This window comes from Aulonocara stuartgranti (genome assembly GCF_965226115.1).
Source record: "Aulonocara stuartgranti genome assembly, chromosome: 22".
NCBI lineage: Eukaryota > Metazoa > Chordata > Actinopteri > Cichliformes > Cichlidae > Aulonocara > Aulonocara stuartgranti.
This window is the reverse complement of record NC_138957.1, coordinates 14,914,895-14,939,508: the sequence shown is the minus strand read 5'-3', so window position 1 is coordinate 14,939,508 and position 24,614 is coordinate 14,914,895. Positions and strand designations below refer to the sequence as shown.

The following is a 24,614-nucleotide window of genomic DNA, read 5'->3' as shown; positions in this document are numbered from 1 at the left end:
AAAATCGTTTGTTTGTTTTTTTACATATATTTCTACTTGGAGAAATTTAAGAGGTTTATCCCTCAAAACTTTAAATACAAAAAAGTTGCAAAAAATGGTTTACAACAACAGGAAACTTATTTTGAGTGTGTTCATAGTTTTATTTTGGAGATACACCAATTTTTATATACTGCAGGAAAAACAAAAAAACAATCCTATGATGCAAATTTTCAAAGAAAACAGCAGGTGCATCAAAATAAACTATTTCCAGCTGTGCAATTCGAGTTCTAAGCATCCCAGAAACTATTCAGAAAAGTCAAACATGACCAGTATAGGCCTTTAAGGCCTACAAGTAAAAAAAAAAAAACTACATTTCCGCGAAAACGACGTCACTTCCGGTTTCGGCCAGGAAATGGCGGACATGTGATAGTTCGCGCTGACGCCTGTTTCACTGTGGGAAGTGTTACGAACAGCTGATCGGATCAGCGAAGCGTGTTTCTGGAATATTATGTTTTTGTTCCTGCAAGAGCTTTTTATGCAATTTTTGCAAAGCTATATGTGGAAGGAAACCGTGACCGAGGACAAGCTGATGGTATGAGATGTAAGTACAACTCCTCTGGTTTCATATGCAAAACAAATTATTGCGCTAGCTTACACGGTCCAGGTTCTACAGGGATTTAAAAATAGTTACACAAAACGGAGCGTGCTGCTCTGACCGGCTTTAAAGGGTTAACAATGACTTTAAAAAAATATAAAATAGTGTGCAACACCACTGAAGTTTTTTTTTTTTTTTTTACCTCTCTTTTCAACCAACGGCAGTCACTCTCCTCTCCAAATAACTTCTGCTTAGCTTTCCGAGCTTCCCTCGGGTCCTCTTAATCAGTGGTCTCCAACCTTTTTTGCACCACGGACCGGTTTATGCCCGACAATATTTTCACAGACCGGCCTTTAAGGTGTCGCGGATAAACGAGGGAGGGGCTAATAATCGGCTCAGTCATTTTTAATGATCGTTGAAAGCCCAGATCGTAATCGTGATTAAAATTCGATTAATTGAGCAGCCCTAAAGTGAAACACAAAAACAGTACTAAACTTAAACTGGAGAGACTAAAGCACGAGAAGCCACAGAGAAAAATCACACAGCTATGAGGGAGACTACGACACTGACAAAGAGAAACACAAGGCTTAAATACACAGAGGGATAACGAGGGAATGAGACACAGAAGGGGAGCACAGCTGGGAGTAATCAGGCTGGACGAGACAGAGACGCAAAACTAGAAACACTCACATGAGGCATGGACCTACAAAGTAAAACAGGAAACACACTGACTGAATTCTAAAACACGCAAACTTAACAGCAACTGGGGAGACAGAACATAGGAACCTGAAACATGGTACAAAACATCACAGTGGACATAACATGGAACACAGGGAAGCCATATAACAAAGCCAAAAAGCTAAACCTAAGATAACCATAACTGAGATCCAGGGAAACAAGAAACAGTACATCAAAGGACTCAAAACATAAACCATGATATAAAAGCACAGGATCTCTTCCAAATAAAATAAGAAACATAATGAGACGCAGACATGACAACCAGAACTTGACAAGGTAAGACACAGACATGAAACACATGAAGAGCAGGGGAGACTTAACATGGGTTGGAAACACAAGGTGGAACTAATAAGCAAATGAACATAGGAGACCTAATGAGCTTAACATACTAAACACATTAAGATGAACTAAAACTCAAAACACTGGGTCCTAAGACCCAGGATCGTGACAATATTTGACACCCAGAAGCCCTCATTTTGTAAAACCCACTGAATTTGTATTATAAATCCAGTTCACCTTACTTACTTACCATCTGCCTATTCTCACGTATAAGCCACTGACAAAGCAGGTTCTTTTTTCCACCCCAGGTGGATTTCATTACTTAATTATCATCCTGCTTTGCTGGCAATTTGAATGCACACTAGTTGAACCTATGAATAACTGAATTCAAATGGAAAAGCCTTCAGTCAAGGGAAAGAGGCTACTACTGTTATGTCTTGGATATGATTTACAGTAGATTGTTCACATTTTATGCATACCCATGTGTACATTGGAAGGTTACTGGTTCTAACTATTGTTCCTCTGGTCTTGCTCTGGTCAGCATATACATTATCAATTATAATCTTAAGAAGGAAAAGCCAGAGATACAACATAAAGAATGAAATGAAGAAATAAATGTCAGACAGCTGAAGGCACAAGGGAGCTGAATTTAAACTTTAAAACATCTAATATATATGGACTCTTCATGGAATATCTGCTTCAACATTATGAATAGAAATAGCCAGAAACAGGTCATCTGGTGTTAAAGTGGTTTTAAGCTTTAGACAGGTGGTGTACTGTAAGTAAACTGCATCTTGTTATATTGCAGCGTTCTGCTTGGAAACTTGGGTTTTGGAATTCATGTGGATGTTACTTTGCTACCTACCATCCATGTGACTGGTCCATACTCTGTAACATGACACATTGTTCAGAAGCAGTTCAAAGATTATTACAAGGTGTTGAGCCAGACTCCAAACCCCCCACATCCCAAACTGATTGAGCATCCACAGGATGTGCCAGAACACGCCAGACACACACAGACCCCCCACACCATCAATAAAGTACAAGACACAAAAGATTAGCTGCTAGATACCTGAAAATCTCCTGTATGCATGCAGTCAGAGCACTTTTGGTAACACAATAACTACAGTTTTAGTCAGATGGCTGTGCTGTTGTAGGTGAGTAGTGTATAGGAAATGACTAGCATCTGCATTTATTATGCCAGTACCAATGGCTGGTGGTTGCTTAGTAACTCTCATCTCAAGTTAAGTTTGCAAATGTTGACTTCCTCATATAATACAACCTTTGTGAAAAAAACAAAAAAGACTTCACAGCACAAACAAAAGCGTACTATCTGTAGGAACACGTGAAGATGTTTTAAGACACAAATACAATGGAGAAACAACACTTTTTCTGTGTAGGTTTCTTATGTATCTAGATAGTATTCTTTCAAAGAAAAATATTGGCATCTACTATAGTTTTCATTCAGCTCTGTTCTCCTTGCATACCATCCATTTTTATTCAAGTCAATTTGATTTAACAGTCAAATATGATTTTACATACTACAGGGATCACTAAGGACGCAAACTAAAGAAGCGTATGTGTTCAACAAGGAAGATTTGTATTTACTCATCTGGCTACATTTCTTGGTGTTTAGGCTGCCAATCTGTTTTTTACATCACTTATGCTGTCCCACACTGTCAAACTCAAATCTGTCATCATCACTCTATACCAATCATATCCTTGCATGCTTTTTGCAAGCCAGTCTGCCTCTGTTTCATGTCCTGGATTCTGCTCTGCTATGTGGCATTGAAGTCTAATTGACAGATTCAGTAAATGATGTTTAGTTCTTTTAAATGATCTCTCCTTATTGAATTGTCAATTGGCCACTTTACAGCTGTTTGCATACTGTATTTATGAATTTAAAAAAAATGTGTTCACTCACCAAGCCAAATCTTTGAATCCAGCCATTTCAATCACTTCTACAGGCCTCATGTAACACCCCTTTCAACACTTGGGATACAGATTTAAATGGTTACCTGTGTGTTGGGCCAATAGCTGAGGTTCGACTACTGGAGCAGAGTGGATGACTAATGAAACGCTCTGAGAACTTGGTTTGATCAATTTGTATTGACAATTAAAGAATCTTACATACATACAATGAAAACGATAACAGTACATGAAAGGAAAAATTGGGCCCAAGTCATGGAAAATAATAAACAAAACACACACAACCCCGGGGGGATTTGACTCAGTCTCTCTCTCGTGTCAGCCGACACCCTTAAGTGTGAGTCCAGCAATGAGGATTCTCTTTGCAGGATGTGCAAAGGAGGAATGACGTGTAAATCTGTCCTACCACTTAAGTAGAGTTTGTACAGTTCAAAGTTCGTCCAAAGAATTTAGTTCTCTTCTTAAAGCAATCATCTCAAGGGTCCTGGAGGGGTGGCTCGCCATCTTTGGACTGGATCATCACTGAACTGTACTCCCAAGTAAAAAAACCTGACCTGTATAACACAGTCAGAATAACATTCAAAAATCTATATTCAGTCATTTAGACATATATCCTTTCTTATGTTTCGTTCATACATACTAACAAATTTGTATTTTACCTTTCCAGTATACAGAAAGAACGACAGAATATTCCAAAACATAGACAATGATAACTTCTTACCAAAGTAACCAATAAAATGGGCTCTCCTGGAGCTTCAAAATGGCGATGGTGAAGCGTTGTAGCACAACTACAAAGAAACATAACCCCATTTTCTTTAAACTGTATTCACCTCACAATGAACGCAATTAAGGATTGATATAGGAACATATCAACATCTACAGCATACATATGACTTACAATCTTTACATGCATCGTCATAGGAAGCTAACAAACTCTAACATACAGTTTAATCCTCACAATCACACATGTACAGCCACATGGCTAATAGCAATAGCCGCGATAGCCGCTAGCATGTCATCGTTAGTGGCTTAAACTCACAATATTCTTGTTCACAACAAATTAACTCACCCAGAAGAATCCGAGCAGTAACAAACTCCTTTCTGGTTAACAACAATTTCCAGATAGTTTATTTCCACCGTACAATCCGACTGAATAAAAACAACCACGCTTTTCACTTGGAAAAAAACGGACTTTTCTTCCTCTCCCTCTCTCCTGATATCCCTAACTGCTACGCAGTGAACGGCAGGAGGCGGTACTTCCCCCTGTATACTTCAAGGACCATCAGGACATTATAGACATCTTCTATTTTATTAATTCTCAACAAAATAATTTAACTTAATAAAACTTAAGAGTGAACTCAAAATACTAACATCACTCATAACACACTAAAACCCTTAGTAACTCTCCAGGGTTACACCCTCCCCCACTGAAGGGTGGCACGTCCCCGTGCACCTTCTCTGCGGCTGTGTTGTTACTGGGTCGACAGGAGGGATGGTGGTTTGATTGTACCATAACGGTTCTGCAGCATCCATTGACCTTATTATAGCAGCACCCAGACCGTGAAAAAGTGACTGAACCACCTCTATTAAAGGGTTTCCAAGTTCAGCATAATGGAGTCTCTTTGGTCGACTTCGCTGCCTGTTCGAACATCTGACAGCCTCATCTAACCCCTCTGATGGCTCTTTTATGTGGGTTAAATTAGCTATGTCATCAGTTTCAGGAACATCTTGTGTACCTTCAATGTCAAGCAGCTGAGATTCCCCAACAGGTGAAATGAGGGGCACTGAAATCTCACTATCCTTCCCAGAAGATTCACTTTCATCACCTCCCGTTCTTCCTGGCTCTTCAAGGTCAAGAAAGCTGACCTGAGGTGAGCTTGTGGCTGGGGGCTCCTCCCCTGCTTCTATGGGAATTTCCACCTCAATTTCATCTGAAACTGCTCCGGGAACGACCACTCTGCTAAGAGGGATCACATTGTCAGTAACGTGCTGCTCTGGTGGAATGTTGGATGAAACGTGGTCAACCTTGGGCATTAGGGTGGAGGCAGCTGGATCCAAAAGTACAACCCTTGAAGGATACACTTCTTCTTCGTCTGACATGACATCATCAAAGCATTCGTTTACATGACCTGGGTTTTGACGGGTTCTTGGCCTTCGCACTGTTGGCGGTACTGGGGTTTCAGGAGCACTTACGGGCAGAAACCCACAGGGCAACAGGAGGTCCCTGTGTAAAGTGCGCAAAGGACCATTTCCAGCCTCAGGCCGCACTGTATACACGGGAAGGTCATTAGCATGTGACACAACTATATACACATCTGCCTCCCATTTGTCTGCTAGCTTGTGCTTTCCCCTCAGTCTCACATTTCGAACTAGCACTCGATCCCCTGGTTCAAGGCTAGACCCTGTAACTCTCTGGTCGAACCTAGTTTTGTTACGATCTGCAGATTTCTTAGCATTTCTGCTTGAAAGCTCATAACTCTCTTTCAGGCGGTTCTTCAGGCCTTGCACATACTGTGAATGAGACAATGGCAGAGGATCAACAGGAAGCCCAAAAGCTAAGTCCACAGGGAGTCTTGGTTGTCTCCCGAACATAAGCTCATAAGGTGCAAACCCTGTGGCTTCATGCTTTGTGCAGTTGTATGCATGCACAAGAGGCTTAACATAGTCCCTCCAACGTGACTTGTCCTTATTATTTAGAGTGCCTAGCATCTGCAGCAGCGTTCTGTTAAAACGCTCAACAGGGTTACCCCTTGGATGGTACGGGGTTGTCCGTGTCTTCCGGATTCCTGCCATTTCACACAGCTCCTTAATGGTACGGGACTCAAAATCGGGGCCCTGATCACTATGGAGTTTTTCAGGGAACCCATAATGTGATATAAAATGTTCCCACAGACACTTAGCCACGGTAGTCGCCTTTTGGTTTGGCGTTGGTATTGCGAGGGCATACTTAGTAAAATGATCCGTTATTACTAATATGTCCTTGGTATTACTTTGATCTGGTTCCACACTCAGAAAGTCCATGCAGACTAATTCCAATGGTCTGGTGGTCGCTATTGAAACCATTGGGGCTGCTCTCTCTGGTGGCGTTTTTCTTTTTACGCAGCGATCACAAGTCTTAATCTTTTCTTCAACCACTGAGGACATTTTAGGCCAATAAAATCTAGCTCTCACTAGATCAAGGGTGCGTTCAACACCAAGATGGCCCATGTCGTCGTGAAGACTTTCAAGTACCATGCCTCTCAGTTCTCTTGGTAAGACAAGTTGATGAGTCACTCCCATCACTCCCTGTCTCTTGCGAAACAAGACTCCATTTTTGAGCTCTAGCCGGTTCCATTCTCTCAACAAGAGTCCATACTCAGGGAGCTCCTTTCTCACCTGAGGTGGAGGTGTCTCACCACTTTCCAACTGAGTAATTATTTCTCTGATGCTTGCGTCTGCTTGCTGTTTCTCTAAGATTTCAGCAAATGAGAAAAAGGGGATAACTGGCAGCCCATGACTGTCATTCCCTTGGAAGCAAGGTGGCAGGGCTTCAGGACTGAGTGCTATGGACTCAACCAAAGCAACTGAGTGATCAGAGCACTCAGAACCTTCACCAGCAAAATAGATGTCATGCCGCTCACAGATGGCTTTGATCACCTCTGGTTGAATGACCTCTGAAGTTTCCGTTTCTGATAGATGGTTGGCAGTGAACTTACAGATCCTTTCCTTCTCTTTCACTGAGATATGATCATCTATGAGTCCACCATGTGGCCTTCGTGATAATGCATCTGCGTCCACATTCTGTTTTCCAGCCCTATACTGCAGCTTGAATGAGTAGGTGGAGAGAGCAGACAGCCATCTATAACTAGTCGCGTCAAGCTTGGCAGAGGTTAGAATATATGTAAGGGGGTTGCTATCGGTGACCACAGTGAAACTAGCCCCATAAAGGTAGTCACTAAACTTTTCTGTGACAGCCCACTTAAGGGCTAGGAACTCCAACTTATGTGCTGGATACTTAGCTTCACTTCTAGACAACCCTCTGCTTGCAAATGCTATAGCCTTAAGCTCACCATCTTGCTCTTGGTATAAGGCTGCACCTAACCCAGTCGTACTCGCATCTGTGTGGAGCAGGTAGGGAAGTTTAGGATTAGCAAAACCCAAGACAGGTGCTGAAGTGAGCCTCTCGATTATGGTGTCAAAAGCCTGTTGACAAGAAGCAGTCCAGCGCTCACCAAATGGTTCTTTAGGATTGCGGTACTTGACATTGGCCTTTCTTTCCTTGTTCTTACAGGTTGGAGGATATCCGGCTGTTAGCTCATTCAGCGGCTTCACAATTCTGGAGAAATCCTGAATAAACCTGCGATAGTAACCGCTGAACCCAAGGAAGGACCTCAGTTCTTTTAGGTTAGATGGCTTTGGCCAGGTTTTCAGGGCACTAGTTTTCTCTGGATCAGTCTCAACTCCGTTCTGAGAAACAATATGGCCTAGATATCGGACAGAAGACTGAAAGAACTTACACTTCCCTGGTGAAAGTTTGAGACCATATTCCTTCAGGCGATTCAGAACATGCAGAAGGCGCCTCTCGTGCTCTTCAACTGTGTCTGAAAAAATGATAAGGTCATCAATAAAAACTAACACCTCTTTCAGGTTCAGATCACCCATGCAACGCTCCATGCAGCGCTGGAAGGTGCTGGGGGCATTTGTGACTCCTTGAGGCATTCTATTAAATTCATAAAATCCCAAGGGACACACGAACGCTGTCTTCTCCTTATCGGCCTCCTCCATTTCAATTTGGTAGTAGCCGGATTTCAAGTCTAAAACCGAAAACCACTTTGAGCCTGTGAGAGCTGAAAAAGCCTCTTCAAGATTGGGAAGGGCATAGGCGTCCTTGATTGTCTGTGAGTTCAATTTGCGGTAATCGATGCAGAGACGGATGGAGTCATCACGCTTCCGGACCACCACAATAGGGGACGCAAAAGGAGACTCAGATTCGCGAATCACGCCTGCATCCAACAGCTCCCTTAAATGTTTCCTCACGGCATCAACATCCTGTGGGTGTATTGGCCGGGCTCTCTGCTTAAAAGGTGTCTGGTCGTGAAGTCTGATGTGATGCTTGACCTGACCTACATGACCAAAGTCGAGGTCATGGTGAGCAAACACTTCTGGCATTGACTTCAATGTTTGTGTTACTCTTTCCTTCCAGTCAGCTGACAAAGGAGAATCTCCAAAGTCAAACTGTAAATCTGGACTAGAATTGTTCTTGTCTTTGACAGAGTCAGGTACATTTGTGTCAGACTTATGTGCTACTATTTGTTGAACAGCACTGAGTTCAGCAATCACTGTTTTTGGTGTGATCGTTACATCATGGGCGGTTTCATTTTTGACTATCACTGCCAATGTGCTCGCCCTTTTCTTAGGCAATGTGACTAAACAATTCGCTACCAGTAGGCCACCAGGCAAGGAGGGTGTGGTTGGTTGCTCTACCAAGGCCCACTTTTCATTAAAGGAGCTCCCAACAAGGGCTACCCCTTCTAAAGCAACAGTCCGTCCAGCAGGAATCGTCTCAGATTTCCCCCCAGACAGTTTTACTTGGCCCAGCTTGCCATTTGGTTGCTGTCTGTGCCTAAGCTCCAAGGCTTTGAGGACTGCTCGGTAGCCATACTGGACAGGTAGGCCAAATTCATTCATGTGAGTAGCAACACTTGAGTACAACACGTCTAGTGTATTGGTGCCAATGAGAATTTGCTCTTGGGCCTTTTCTCTCATGTTTGGAACCACAAGGGCTAAAGTAGGAATCTCAATCTCCTCTCCTACAAACTCTTTGGGAAAAGTGATATCTATCTCCACATAGCCAAAATATGGAACTTGCTGTCCATTAGCTCCTTCAACCTCCAACAAATCATCTAATGATTTAATTTCTTGGTCCTTCAGATTGCTTTCATAGAAGGACCATGGGATCGTTGTAACTTGAGATCCAGAGTCTAAAAGACAGTTTACTCTTTTCTCTGCAACACACACTTCAGCAGTGCATTTGCTTCCAACTAACCTCTGTGGCAGCCCACATGGCTGACCTTTTGTCTGTCTTTTGCCTTTTTGCTTGGAGGTAGAGGGACTAGTGTTAGACTGAACTCCTGTCTGTCCCACAACAGGAGTTGCTGTCAGTTTAAATGGTGTGGGTCCACAGAGCCATTCTGTGTCTCCCACTCCTGCCGTTTTCTTTGAAATTGCTTCCTTTTTGCTGCTACTAGCACGGGGTTAGCCTCATTACTGCATCTCAAGGCTACATGGCCATCCTCTCCACACCGAAAGCAGTACCACGGGCGTGGCCTGGGAGGTGGCTGGTGCTCTGGAACAGGCACTGTCAAGGGCTGCTCAGGAGCAGGATTGGTCTGCACAGTCACCTTTGCATTTGAGTTTGCGTTGTTACCCCTGCTTTTCCTGTGGGGGGTTAACTGAGCCATTTGAGCCTGTAACTCAATAACTTGTTTCTTCAGGAGATTGGTTTCTGCTACAGCCTTAGACTCAGAGCAAACACAGGCAGTTTTCAGTTGAGACCAAACATGCTGTTTGGGTGGGGCTGGCTGTTGTCTGGAAGTACCAAGGTGCTTTTTCATACGTACTGCCTTGTTAGCATGCTTGTCTTCCTCAGTACGCAACAGGAGCAATAATTCAGCAAAACTAGGAGGGTTTTTAATTTTTTGTTCAAGCTGGAGCTCTGCTATTAAGGAGTCATCCCAGCAGCCTCTACAAAACTGCTTCAACAACTGCCTATCAAACTCATCAGCAGAGGCCCCTCCTCTCCTTGTAGCGGTGTTAAGCACAACTTGGAGTCTGTGAAGGTAGTTTGATGGTTTCTCACCAGCATTCTGCAGAGTACCCATAAACTTAGCAAACAGCTCATCTCCATCCTCCACAGCACCATAAGCTGAGTCAAGAAGCTGCAAATATGCAGAAGGTAAAGCTTGTGAATCAAGATGCCTAATGAAATCTGAAGCAGGGGGCAACAAGCTGTCAACAATCTTCCTGGAGCGACTTAAATCAGACAATGCTGGGTCTGTTAAAAGAAGTTCCACACTAGAGCGCCAGGTCTCGTAATCCGTTTCATTATTTGGCCGCGGCAATCGGCCTGAAAAGACTCGAAGGCGTGAGGCAGCATAATGGTGTGGCGGTGCCTCCTCATTTCGCACAATATGCTCCACAACGACCTTTTGTATCTCAGGGGGGTTGAGATCACTGGGGCTTAGATCTGGGCATGAACTCACCATCACTGGTTGTATTCTCGGATGTTGCTCTTTGGTCAGGTTTTGTATCTCTGGAGCTGAGCGTAGTGCAGCACCCTGAATAGTGGTATCAGGAGCAATTCTAGATTGCATTGCACCTTGCGGTAATGATGCCGAGCTGAAATTAGGTGCCTGACTTCCCTCATGTTGACTCCTGTCCACAGGGGCATTTTCTACTGTGGCTGCAATTGTAGAGCTCAACTTAGTTAGTTCATCTTGCAAAAGAAGCTGAAATGACTTCCCTGTTAACTTAGCAATGTTTTGCAACTCAGACATGTAACTCTCAGTAGCACTATTGCTAACCACAGGGGTATAGACACTAGCAAGCGCACAGACGTGGAAAGTCACATCAGGCCGAGTAGGGCTTTTGTATTTAAATGGAAACAAAGGAGCAAGCGTTTGCAGCGCGGTACCAAAAGTGAACTCAACAATTGCATTGTTATGGAACTCTGAGTTTGGTTCATCTATACGCAGGACACGGTTAATAGAACCATGAGTCTCTAGATAGCTCTGTACCTCATTGTCCACCTCAGTCCAGGTTAACCCTTCAACCATGACAGAGTTAGGGATCTTTACCAGCTCACGTGTCACTACTTCCATGTCACCAATTTGGCAAATTACTGTTATAATGACTGGAGATAAGAATTTTTGCCCAAAAAGGAGAAAAAATGAAAACAAAGCGTCAATAGTCTGCCACCTGCTTCTGGCTGGCTCGCCAATTTTCTGTAACACCCCTTTCAACACTTGGGATACAGATTTAAATGGTTACCTGTGTGTTGGGCCAATAGCTGAGGTTCGACTACTGGAGCAGAGTGGATGACTAATGAAACGCTCTGAGAACTTGGTTTGATCAATTTGTATTGACAATTAAAGAATCTTACATACATACAATGAAAACGATAACAGTACATGAAAGGAAAAATTGGGCCCAAGTCATGGAAAATAATAAACAAAACACACACAACCCCGGGGGGATTTGACTCAGTCTCTCTCTCGTGTCAGCCGACACCCTTAAGTGTGAGTCCAGCAATGAGGATTCTCTTTGCAGGATGTGCAAAGGAGGAATGACGTGTAAACCTGTCCTACCACTTAAGTAGAGTTTGTACAGTTCACAGTTCGTCCAAAGAATTTAGTTCTCTTCTTAAAGCAATCATCTCAAGGGTCCTGGAGGGGTGGCTCGCCATCTTTGGACTGGATCATCACTGAACTGTACTCCCAAGTAAAAAAACCTGACCTGTATAACACAGTCAGAATAACATTCAAAAATCTATATTCAGTCATTTAGACATATATCCTTTCTTATGTTTCGTTCATACATACTAACAAATTTGTATTTTACCTTTCCAGTATACAGAAAGAACGACAGAATATTCCAAAACATAGACAATGATAACTTCTTACCAAAGTAACCAATAAAATGGGCTCTCCTGGAGCTTCAAAATGGCGATGGTGAAGCGTTGTAGCACAACTACAAAGAAACATAACCCCATTTTCTTTAAACTGTATTCACCTCACAATGAACGCAATTAAGGATTGATATAGGAACATATCAACATCTACAGCATACATATGACTTACAATCTTTACATGCATCGTCATAGGAAGCTAACAAACTCTAACATACAGTTTAATCCTCACAATCACACATGTACAGCCACATGGCTAATAGCAATAGCCGCGATAGCCGCTAGCATGTCATCGTTAGTGGCTTAAACTCACAATATTCTTGTTCACAACAAATTAACTCACCCAGAAGAATCCGAGCAGTAACAAACTCCTTTCTGGTTAACAACAATTTCCAGATAGTTTATTTCCACCGTACAATCCGACTGAATAAAAACAACCACGCTTTTCACTTGGAAAAAAACGGACTTTTCTTCCCCCTGTATACTTCAAGGACCATCAGGACATTATAGACATCTTCTATTTTATTAATTCTCAACAAAATAATTTAACTTAATAAAACTTAACAGTGAACTCAAAATACTAACATCACTCATAACACACTAAAACCCTTAACTCTCCAGGGTTACACTCAGGTGTGTAAAATCAATTAGCTAACAATACAGACTGCTGCTACAAACACCAGTGAAAGACTAGGTCGCTCTAAGGAGCTCAGTGAATTCCAGTGTATTACCTTGATAGGATGCCACAAGTCCGGTTGTTAAACTTCTTCACTACTAAATATTTCACACTTGTTAGTGGTATTATAACAAAATGGAAGAATTTTGGAAAGAGAGCAACTCAGCTACAACGTGGTAGGCCATGTAAAATCACAGAGTGGGGTTGGCTGATGCTGAGACACTCAGTGCGCAGTGTTCGATTTTCTTCAGCGAATAGTTACAGACCCCCAAACTTCATGAGGCCTTTAGATTAGCTCAAGAACAGTGCACAAAGAGCTTCATCAGTGCACTGCAAATTTTGAGATGCAATGATGTAAGCCATACCAACACTGGACTCTAGGAGAGAAGAGTTGCACTTGTCTGCCTGGAAATCTGATAGATCAGTTTGGGTTAGGCAGTGGCTACGAGAACAGTACTTGTCTGGCTGCATTGTGCCAAGTCTAAAATTTTGTGGAGAGGAGATTATGGAGTGGGGTTGCTTTTCAGGAGTTGGATGAGCAAGTTTGATGTGGAAGAAGTTGACTGGCCTGCACAGAGTCCCGACCTCAACCCGGTAGAACAGCTTTGGGAGACAGCTTTCTCATACAACATCAGTGTCTGACCTCACAAATGTGCTTCTGGAAGAATGGTCAAAAATTCTGATAAACCCACTCCTAAACCTTGTGGAATGCCTTCTCAGTGGAGTTGAAGCTCTTATATGGAACGCCAGGACTGCCATAATGAATTAATTAAATACACCATTAAATAATTAATTAAATGTGGCAATAATTAATTAAAATTGGAATTAATTAATTAAATAAATAGTTATGACACATGTAATTAATTAAATATTGACACATTTAATTAATTATTTATGTATTTCACATTTTAATTAATTATTGACACATTTAATTAATTAATTATTGACACATTTAATTAATTATTTATGTATTTCACATTTTAATTAATTATTGACACATTTAATTAATTATTGACACATTTAATTAATTATTTAATGATATATTTATTTATTTCATTTTGGCAGTCCTGACGCCTGGCTCTCGTCATGAAATAATTTTATCTGTCAGCCTCACCCATCAAACTCAGGGGGCGGGGTTAACGCTGCCCATGCAGCTTCTCTAACATTTGATTGGTTGCCGTGCAAAGTAAGTCAAAACAGGTCGATCCTAGATAATCGATTGCTTGTGTAGACTTGGGGCAGCCAGTTATCCCAGAATGCAGATCAAATCACAGGCCGTTTTTCTGTCACCAGCTACACTTTTAACAGTGTTTTAGCCGCGAATGTCGCGCCGTATGTCTGGTCAGGTTGTCAACATAGAACATGTTTGCAAAAGTGCTCAGATGTTTTCAGAGATTTCACTAGCTCTGCTAACAGTTAGCATGCAGAGCGCACCGAGGGGGTACATTAACCGGTTTGTTTACATATTCCACTCTCCGTGTTCCACATGTTGCATTCGCAGATTCTCATTTTCACCGAACGATCGTCTCTTTCCGCCTGGTCTTGTGTCTCTGTGCTTCTGTAACATAAAGAACGAGCTGACATTTTTCTCACGAAACCAGCGATCAGCTCAGCAGACCCTCAGTTTACCTGCATGCATCCTCCTCCTCATCTGTCAGCTGTTTAACACCTGCTGCTAATTCAAGAAACACGCCTAGTTACCTGGTGATAGTCACAGTTTAACTGCACAAGATAAGTAAATATAGTGTTTTCCCCGAGCGCAGAGCTGCTGGAGCTTGTTTCCTTACAGAGCACTTTATAGGCGAGCCAGCTTTATCAGCGGCTGATGTCCAATCACCAGCACACAGCTTTCAAACCTCAGCTGAGTTTTAGCTCTCAGTGGTTAAACGCTGGACTTCATTCACTCAGGTTCTGTCTGTCGGGTCACGTTTACTTCGCTGTTTTATTTACAACTGAGCAAATCGGTTTGGCTGAGGTTAAAGTTACGTTTCATAACTGCATAGTTTCACAGACGTTTAATGGTTCACTGGCACATGTGTTAGACTGAACTATCATCTAAATATCATCTGTTTTTTAATAGTTATTCAACTGTATTCTAAGCACCAGCTGTCTGTTAGAATGTGATTTTTTTTCTCTCTCTGTTGGCAGAGGTATAAAAATGCGCAGGAAAATCTGACGTGCATGGCAAACTTCACCGACGATATTTAGGGAGGAATAAACACACATCAAACATAAATGAACCATTTGCCTGTCTCCATAATTGAGAGAATTTTCTCTTCTTATGTCAACACTCTCTCTCTCTCTCTCTCTCTCTCTCTTTTTTTTTTTTTTTTTTTTTTTTTTTTTTGCTTGCTTTTTCGGTCATGTTATGTTTACCTGTCAAAGGCTTGTTACAAACTATGAAACACATTGTGCAGACTTCTGGATGTTAGAAGAAAACGAATACTGCTCATGAATGAGACTAAAGGCAGGAAGGTGTCCTTTAAAACTAAACATGTTAATAGGACCTCCCTGTTTATATCATAGTTTATGATATAGCACGTGTATTTCAGTAATAGCCTGCTGAGGCCACTATACGTGCTGGCCTCATATCAAATGTGAAGGCAGACTGAGTCTATGTTTGACGTTTGTTTATATCTAATCTTCCTTTTCAAACATTTAAACAGCAGCGAGTCTGCAGCTGAGGGAATACAAATTCAAATTGTCGGAACAGGTTTGCTCGTTTCTTGGATTCATTTGGTGATTTATTAAATGTATAACTGTGTGGTGGGGCGTGGTCTGCGGTGCCGTGCAGGGAGGGCGGACGCACCTGCACGGCATCCTTAATCACGCCCGCCTAGTTAAAAACACGGGGACTGAGGGGTTTGGGGGTGTTGTGGTGTGGTGAGATGTAAATAAAGATGACTCTGAACGTTGCTCCGTGGTCCCGCCGTGTCTTATTCACGCCACATTGGTGCCGAAACCCAGGAGGCAGCACGGCGGGTCCATATCGGAGCCAGGGAATGGAGGAGCTGGCCCAGAGGGTGGCCGAAATGGCGGCCGCCCAGCGGGAGCAGGCGGCGGAGGTGCGTCGCCAGCAGGAAGAGCTGCAGGACCAGTCCGAGCGGCACCTGGAAAGGATTGGGGAGCTGGCGGCGCTGCTCTGGGCCTGGGCGCCACCCCCACAGGTGTGTCCCGAGGACAGTGAAGCGGTGGAGGAGCCGCGTGAGGCACCTCAGCAGCCGGAGGTGGCAGACGAGGCGCGCGGGGATCTGCGCCTGCCGGAGGAGGGGGAACAGCCAGGTGAAGGGCTGCTCCTGCCGGGAGTGGTGGATGAGCCGCTCCAACCGGAGGCGGCAGACGAGGTGCGCGAGGGTCTGCGCCGGTTGGAGAAAGAGGAGCTGCACGAGGGGCTGCTCGAGCCGGGAGTGGCGGCGGAGGGAGCAGTAGTGACGGAGGAGTCGCGCTATGGGCTGCTCCAGCAGGGAGCGACAGCGGTGACGGAGGGGCCGCGCAAGGAGCTGGAGGTCCCAGTGCCAGGGGAGCTTGCTCGAGTGGAACTGGCGAGCGAGGCGGGCGCCACGCTTGAGATCGCCGTGCTCGCCAGACCGGCCTCACCACCACCAGAGGCCTGTACACGCCACACCTCTGCCCAGCCACCTGTGAGCTGGGGCTCACGCTTGTGCCGGCCGCGCCGGGTGCACCTGTCACGTGTCCGACTTCCGAACCAGCTTTGCCTGCGCCGCTGGATTCGCGGGCGGCCGCCTGAACTCGCACCTCCCCGTCGCTTGGCCGGGGCCTGGGGGTGCCAGCTGTCCGGGCTGATTCCCTCTCCCACTGGCGGTGGGGGAGTAGGTTCGGCCGGATGGCTCCCCGGCCTCAATCGGGCGATGGGGGTATGTGGTGGGGCGTGGTCTGCGGTGCCGTGCAGGGAGGGCGGACGCACCTGCACGGCATCCTTAATCACGCCCGCCTAGTTAAAAACACGGGGACTGAGGGGTTTGGGGGTGTTGTGGTGTGGTGAGATGTAAATAAAGATGACTCTGAACGTTGCTCCGTGGTCCCGCCGTGTCTTATTCACGCCACAAACTGTTATTCTAATCTGCTGCTGAGTCTCTTACACTTTTCTTTATGCTGTATATTTTCACGTCTCTGGAATAGTTGGCAGTTAGATAGTCAGCTGGGAAACTTTGTGTTAACTCATGGAGCTGAGGATATCGTGGATATGCTGACCTCGCTGCGTGGTGTACAGAGCGAGGTCAGCATGATTAATATTCACAATAAAAATATTAGCCGAACATCATGAAGTCTGTATGTGTTTCATAGTGTCGAACAACCTTTGTACAGTTAAAGCCAGCAGTTACTACATGACGGAAACACCAACGTTATCTCTTTTATGTGTTTATACACAGGTCACGCTGATTACTGAACAAAAACCCAAAGATCAGATGTTAAACAGATTTATTTGCTCTCTCTCCTCCTTAAACATGTTTTTAATGTTAGTTATAATTCAGAATTGGCGACTGAAACACGTAGGACACATAAGAACATCAGGAAATAAAACACCGATAAATATAACCTCAGTAAAAGAAGTCAGCGGGGGTTACTACAGCTGTGTACCGGGGCCTGCGCTTTGTCGGTGGGATTGCTTGCGAGGCGAGCGGGTCTATCCCACGCTTTGCCGTGAGACTGGGACGACATCTCCGAAATCATCGAAACACTTTTGCAAAGAGGCTGTATCTTGACAAACCGACCAGACACATGAAGATTAAACCACTACATTCTCGGCTAAAAAAATATTAAAACGGTATTTGGTAACACACAAACAGGGTTTTTCAAAGCTCAGTTCTGTTAGCTTCCACATGCCGGTTGTTGTGTGCTAGAAACAATGGCCACCAGGCCAAAGCAATGGTTTTGACTCGATCAGCGTTAACCCCGCCCCCTGAGTTTGATGGGTGAGGCTGACAGATAAAATTATTTCATGATGAGAGCCAGGCGTCAGGACTGCCAAAATGAAATAAATAAATATATCATTAAATAATTAATTAAATGTGTCAATAATTAATTAAATGTGTCAATAATTAATTAAAATGTGAAATACATAAATAATTAATTAAATATGTCAATAATTAATTAATTAAATGTGTCAATAATTAATTAAAACGTGAAATACATAAATAATTAATTAAATGTGTCAATAATTAATTAATTACATATATCATAACTATTTATTTAATTAATTAATTCCAATTTTAATTAATTATTGCCACATTTAATTAATTATTTAATGGTGTATTTAATTAATTCATTATGGCAGTCCTGGCGTTCCATACTCTTATAGCTACAAAGGGTGGGCTGACATCATATTAAACCCTATAGATTAAGAATGTCACTCAAATTCATATGCGTGTGAAGACAGATGGCCAAATACTTTTGGGAATATAGTGTAAGAGGAGGTACATTTCATACTCTAACCCTGCATGTACCCTCACTAGTATTTCCCATTACTTTTAACATGAACAAAAAAGTAATAGAAATAAAAAGAACCTTTCATGATTAGGAGAGCAGGTACAGTTAGAACAGATGCATTGGGACTGTATCTATTCAATAGTTATTCATGTCATCAGTTCATATTTATAATAATGAATTCAGCTAAGTAATGAAAGGATTATTTTTGTTTAAAAGAATTCGGTGTAATTTGAAGCATAAGTCACCCCACTCAGCACTCAGATTGCGTTTTAATAGTGTTGATAAACAGAAATCACCTGATCTTAGCAATCTGCTTTGTTTTGATCTTTTGGTAGCTGAGAAATTTAAATTAATTAGCAACAAATGGCAAACTAAATTGAATGAAACACAGCAATCAGATTTGTGGTTTAAAGGGAGAAGAGCACAAGGTGATGGAATATGTTTGCAGTTCTTCTATGCAAAAGCGTGTTTCCTGTGGCACCTCGTCCTTTAATGATCGTTAATCCAGATGTGCGCTGAGGGCTTTTTTTTTTTTAAATGCCAAGTGGGAAATTGAATATCATCATTCTTTTGCTGAGGACTAATGTTGTGCCGTTGACAAGTTTGCTTACGTCAACAGTTTCTTAAATAAACCCAACAATACAACAGCCTTGCTATAAATTCTACAATTATTGAAATTCACAGTGTCATATGATTGACATTTAAAAAAAAAACAAATCTGCCCAGACTGTGGATTAATGAGATTTGCTTATGCTTGACATAACATGACATTTTCCCATTTAAAGCATATAATAATGCTTTAAGAACGTCTGTTCTATTCAGGCAGGTCAAGCTCAGCTGGCGTACCAGCAAACCTGGTATGCTAACACATCAACACACCCAGTTTGCCTGCTTTGTTCTGCATTGGGTCATGATGATGTATCTGCCTCCCACTTTCCATGTATAGAAGGGTGGAGCAGTGTGCTTTCTCCACCTTATGCATGTACTTTCATAAAATGCCCAAGCCAAGTTGTGGCTAAGCCGGGTTGCTGCCTATATAATCAAAATGTATTTATTATGAGATTAGATAGTACTTGCGATTGTTTTATTGTACTTTTTATATTTTACATTTATATTTATTATTGAATCTTGCACCAAAGGAGTGGCACTCCGATTTCGTTGTACTCTGTACAATGGCAATAAAGGCTATTCTATTCTATTCTATTCTATTCTATTCTAGATTAAGAAATACTTTAATCCCATATTTAGGAAACATTTGAAGTGACTACTACTACTAATAATAATAATCCATCCATCCATTGTCAGGTATTGGATTCAGTTAAATGTCTGTGTGATTGTATAGGAATTTCTTTTACTTATGTATTAATCACATTATTTTATTGCCTTGGTGTCACTGGATTTTAACATGTCTCACACTCATACAGTAAGACAAATGGTGGGGGTCTAGTAAGGAAGTTGGGGGGAAGCAGACAACTTCACAGGAAGAATCTTTTGTCTCTTTGAGGACTCTGGGAAGGTAGCAAGGGAGTGTGAACCTTAAGGTGTGAAACAGCTGTGTACTGCCTTTTGTTCCTCAAGAAGGCATTTAACTGAGAGCCATGTTAGGCTCGAGAGACTCTGCTGGCCGTCTGCCCCGCGGTCATGCACGCTCTCCACAAGCGTGGTTTGTCTGTTCTTTGTGTTTTGATTAAAGAATGTTAGCTACCGCTCACCGCTCGTCTGCAGGCTTTATTTAATGGAAAACTTCCACAACAGTAATATTGCCTATAAAGGTAAAGTCCTTGCTGTGTATACAGCTTTGACAGTCGGATGATGTCTTAATTTTTTTCCGAGTGAACTTTGCTCATATTGATCTACTTCTCTAAACCATTAGTCATCATTTCCAGCAGTCATGACTGTGTAAAAATAGATGTGTAAAAAGAACAACACTTATGTGCTGCATATCTGTGTGTTTGTATAAGTGAGTGATTACTCCTAAAAAATCCTAATGTTTTTGTTCACAGCATTGTTTTTTTTGTTTCCTTGTTTGATTTTAAATATCAAAAAAACTCTTTGAAATTACTCACTAGGCCTGATGTCAGTGTAGCACTGTTCTGTCTAATTCACATACCGAACTTTCAGGGCACGGATATATGATGATTGATGTTCACCCCAGGTGTGGCAATCGACCAGGTCTCTGTCTTTCTCTTTCAGTCTCTTGGTGGAGGCTTATGGTAAAGATGGCTTGTCAGGTGCCTCGTGGGCACTCGCAGCTCACTGCAGCTGAGGAGAATAGACATCTGGTTGACAGCCTCTCATTTTTACTGTGAACAGGATTAGGTCCACCGCCTGGAAATAAAATTGTTTTACTCCACCCAACAAATCGGCAGATGAGAAATCAGCTATGAAAGATCCTCATCATTAGCCATCTTAAAAGCTTGCACAGGCTTTGTGAAGATTTTGCAGTTGTTTGCTGGCTAGAGTTTGTTTCAGCATCACAAACCAGGCGATTTGCATCCATCATTAGCCTCACTCAGACAGAAGATACTTTCAATCCTTTTCCTAAAACACTTGATCTACAGTAAGCTACTGTCCTTGAATACCATCAAGGCTTTGTTTCATATTTGTCACAACGGGACTGAACGGACTCACGCGCAGGCTCTAGGTCTTGAAAGCACAAGAGTCTTTATTATGATGCACCAGGTGATTATTTACAAAAGTGAGGGGAAAGCCGGGCTCCGGGGGTCCACACACGAACGGGAAAGACACGCACACTCTCCGTCCACTCCTCCTCACACTCCACTCACTCGGGTAACACAGGGGTAGGTCCAGGGAATCTGTACACAGAGACACGAATGGGTAGTTAGGTAAATCGCTATGAAACACTTCTGAAGTCATTGAGCTGGGGTTACACTGACGAGGGTCGGCAACGGTCCAGCGACGAGAAACACAGGGCTGCCGTCTTATAAAGGAGCTGGATCACTCGTGATGAGCCACAGGTGCGTGGGCCAAGGGCAGGAGCCCGCAGGTAAGCTCCGCCCAGGCAGAGGGAGGAGGGAAAGAGGGGAAAGGAGAGAGCAGGAAAAAAATAAAAAAAGGAATACAAAACATATGTAGCCGTACTGAGCCGACCGGGTAGGCACAGGGACCCTGACAATATTTCACTTTAATTATTTAAAAAATACATTTTAAAGTTGGTTAAAGTACATTTTTACATAAAACATGTAGGCTAGGTTTTGTTTGTAGTGTAAAGTCATCTTTCACTAACCTTTTTAACCGCCTACCCTAACAACACAGTGCGTATTGGATTTATAAGCTGCACAAGGTTTGATGGAAGGAAAAAGAACTGTCATGTTCTTTAACTGCAAGGTACTGGCAGTTCTGATTTACTTTTATAACAGGGCTTCTCTTACACATTTTACTTTGGCAGGCTGTTCAGGTATGTTTTCGTTTTCTCATTAGTCCCTGAGAGAGACACCAGTAGTGATCGCTGCTAACCAGCTGTCCCTGCTTCTTTCCATCTTGTGAGTCTGTGCCACTGGGCTAGCTGGGCATGCTGCTTTTCAAGTGAGTCTCTCATAGATCACCAGACTCCATCCAGCTCCACCAGGGAAACTCTAAGCTGGACCTGGTGCAGGTGGAGAACTACTTCGTGTGTCACCAAGGATGCGCAGCAAAACAAAGACTACCATCTGCAATCGACCTACAGGATAAGAGACTCACTGGCAGGTACCTGGCTATAGTGCTTGATACGTGTAACAAAATACGTTGCACTATGGTGTTCTTCTCTCTCTCTCTCTCTCTCTCTCTCTCTCTCTCTTATATATATATAATGTGTGTCTCCATGTGTTCATTCCTTGTATGCTAGTTTGTTCAAACCCTTGCCAAGAATTGGAAGCTTCTTTTCCCATTTTTCTTTTCTCCATCCTGCCCTTGACTGTTACCATACTTCCCTGGACTAATCAAGCTTCACTTGCAAAAAGCATCCCGACTGATAATCAGAACAGTTGTGATTTAACGTTAGCATTCCTGCTTGTGTATCTTGTATTTGCAATGTTTGTATCTCTTGTATCACTTGCTGTCTAATACTTAACTTGCCTCTCTTGTGTCCTACCTTCTTGTTTGTAGTGAAATGCTTCTGCTCATGGCTATAAAGGTACTCTGAGCTTGGAGATTGGGTCAACTCGTCAGAAAGCTATCCAGCTGTTTTTAGGATATTTAAAAGTGTAACAGGAGACAGAGCATTCAGCTTTCAGGTCCCTCTTCTATGAAACCAGCTCCTAGATAGAATTTAGGAGACAGACACCCTCTTCACTTTTAAGAGTAGGCTTAAAACTTTCCTTTTTGATATAGCTTATAGTTAGAACTTGATAAGGTGACCCTGAATCCTCCCTATGCTGCAGTATGCCTAGTCTAGTGAAGGCTTCCCATGATGTTTCTTCTTTGCTAATCTCTTTTCATTCACTTTGTGTTTATACACACAAACTCTGCATTTAATCGGTAGTTATAATTAGTCTCTGGCTCTGTTCCACAGTGTGTCTTTTGTCCTGATTCCCTCCCTCACTCCCAACCGGACAAAGCAGATGGCTCTCCTTGAGCCTTGTTTGGCCGGAGGTTTCTTTCTGTTAAAAGGGAGTTTTTCCTTCCTACCGTCGCCAAGTGTTGCCCGTAGGGGTCGTCTGATTGTTGGGGTTTTCTCTGCAGTGTTGTAGGTTCTTTATCATACAACATAAAGTGCCTCAAGGCAAATGATGTTGTAGTTTGGTGCTATTTAGATAAAAAAAAAAGAATTTGAATTAAATAGATTTTCAGTGTCTGCAGTTATGTGTGTAATACATGAAATTTAATCTGGGAGAATACTTGATTTGTGGTTAAGTAGTGCCTATTTGACAATTTGTTAATTTTAAAAATGGAAAAAGTAAAAATAAATTCACAAAATTCATGTTTAGTGGTAGCGCTGATCACCACCGTGATGGCCACATGTAGAGCTGACTCAGCTTGTATTATTTTCCAAAACATCGTAAAAGTAGGACAGAGTACTGTAAAGCTTTTTCTCTCTTTACAAAATTCTGAAATTTGTGTCGCAGCTGTGGCAGAAACAAAATGGCTCTGGAAGCAGCTTGTTGACAGGAAGCCAAACAGACACGCCTGCATGCACCAGTTAGTTATTTCTAGGTTACATTTTACTTCAATTTTTTCTCATTCCACTGGAAGCTTGGGTTGGCATAGTGGCTGCTGCCTGCTGGTCATTTTCCCTTTCTCAATTTTGTTGTTGGGGTCTCTTGGCTGACTAAGTGCTCCAAATGGATTCCGCCTCCTGCCAGGCTCCCTCTTTCTTCCTCTATCTCTCCCTGTCTCTTTGTGGCTCACTCCCACCCTTCAGCCACTGCTCTCTCTCATAACATTTTACATGTTAAGAAATAAAATTGGGCCAGTAGACAATAGATGTTGGAAGATGAGTGCGGAGTGAAGCGCATGCACTAGAGCTAATGGCCACCAAAGGACTTAGAACCACAACCCAGAGATAGGCTTTTCATTATCTAGCAGGTCAATATATAAATATAAACTTGCTTATTAGCCAAAGCGACAAACTGCAAACCATAATTAAATTATACTCCACAAACATTTCAAATTCAAGACTGCATGGTCATGTCACATCTTTGGATGTGTATAAGTGCTGTAATCAACTCAACTTTTTCTTTCTGGAGTGAAAACAAAGTAATGGATGTTGGAGGAAGCAAGCTGGGAAAAAAATGAAGAAGAAAGAGGATTTTAAAGTTAAACTGCAGGCTGATATTTTTGCCTCCTGTCTTTTTTCGTCTGTGATGGGCTGGCAGCTGCTGCCAATGCAGGCTTCCAGTTCAACAAACATCTGGGTGTCTCAGATCTACTTTGCCTGCTAAATGCGTGCAAAAAGAGAGAAGCAGAGAGGAACAAGCTGCATAATAACACTGGTCTAAAGGTGAATGATAAAAATGCGGTGGAGAGGAGAGTGAAAATAGAGGGAAAAGGAGCCGCTGCAGTGCTGCAGTACAGTTTATTGCAATATCATCAACAGTAGAATTTGAATATGTAAAATGTTTTTAAAAAGGGAAATAAACACCACTACATGCTGACTTCACAGAAGATTATTTAGGCAAGCATCTCAATTATATAGTTTTGTGGGGGGTTTTGTCTTTGTCTTTCTTTTTTCCCCCCCTCAACCATAATCTCTTGATTTGGATGTCCATATGCAACTCATATAGACATGTATCGATCAGGCTTTTTATTTTTTCCAGTGTTTTGGTCTTATCTACTGTGCAGCGTTTGGGAAAATGCCTAAATCA

The 24,614-nt window shown here is 42.6% G+C and overlaps 1 long non-coding RNA gene across 1 annotated transcript in view; it reads left to right on the top strand.

Annotated features, from left to right (window-relative positions):
* LOC309699313 overlaps positions 1-24,614 on the top strand; it is a 68,167-nt gene continuing 43,553 nt past the window's right edge. The window contains exon 1 of the long non-coding RNA XR_014274302.1: positions 1-580. This is a non-coding gene — a long non-coding RNA (uncharacterized lncRNA). The remainder of the gene's footprint in view (positions 581-24,614) is intronic.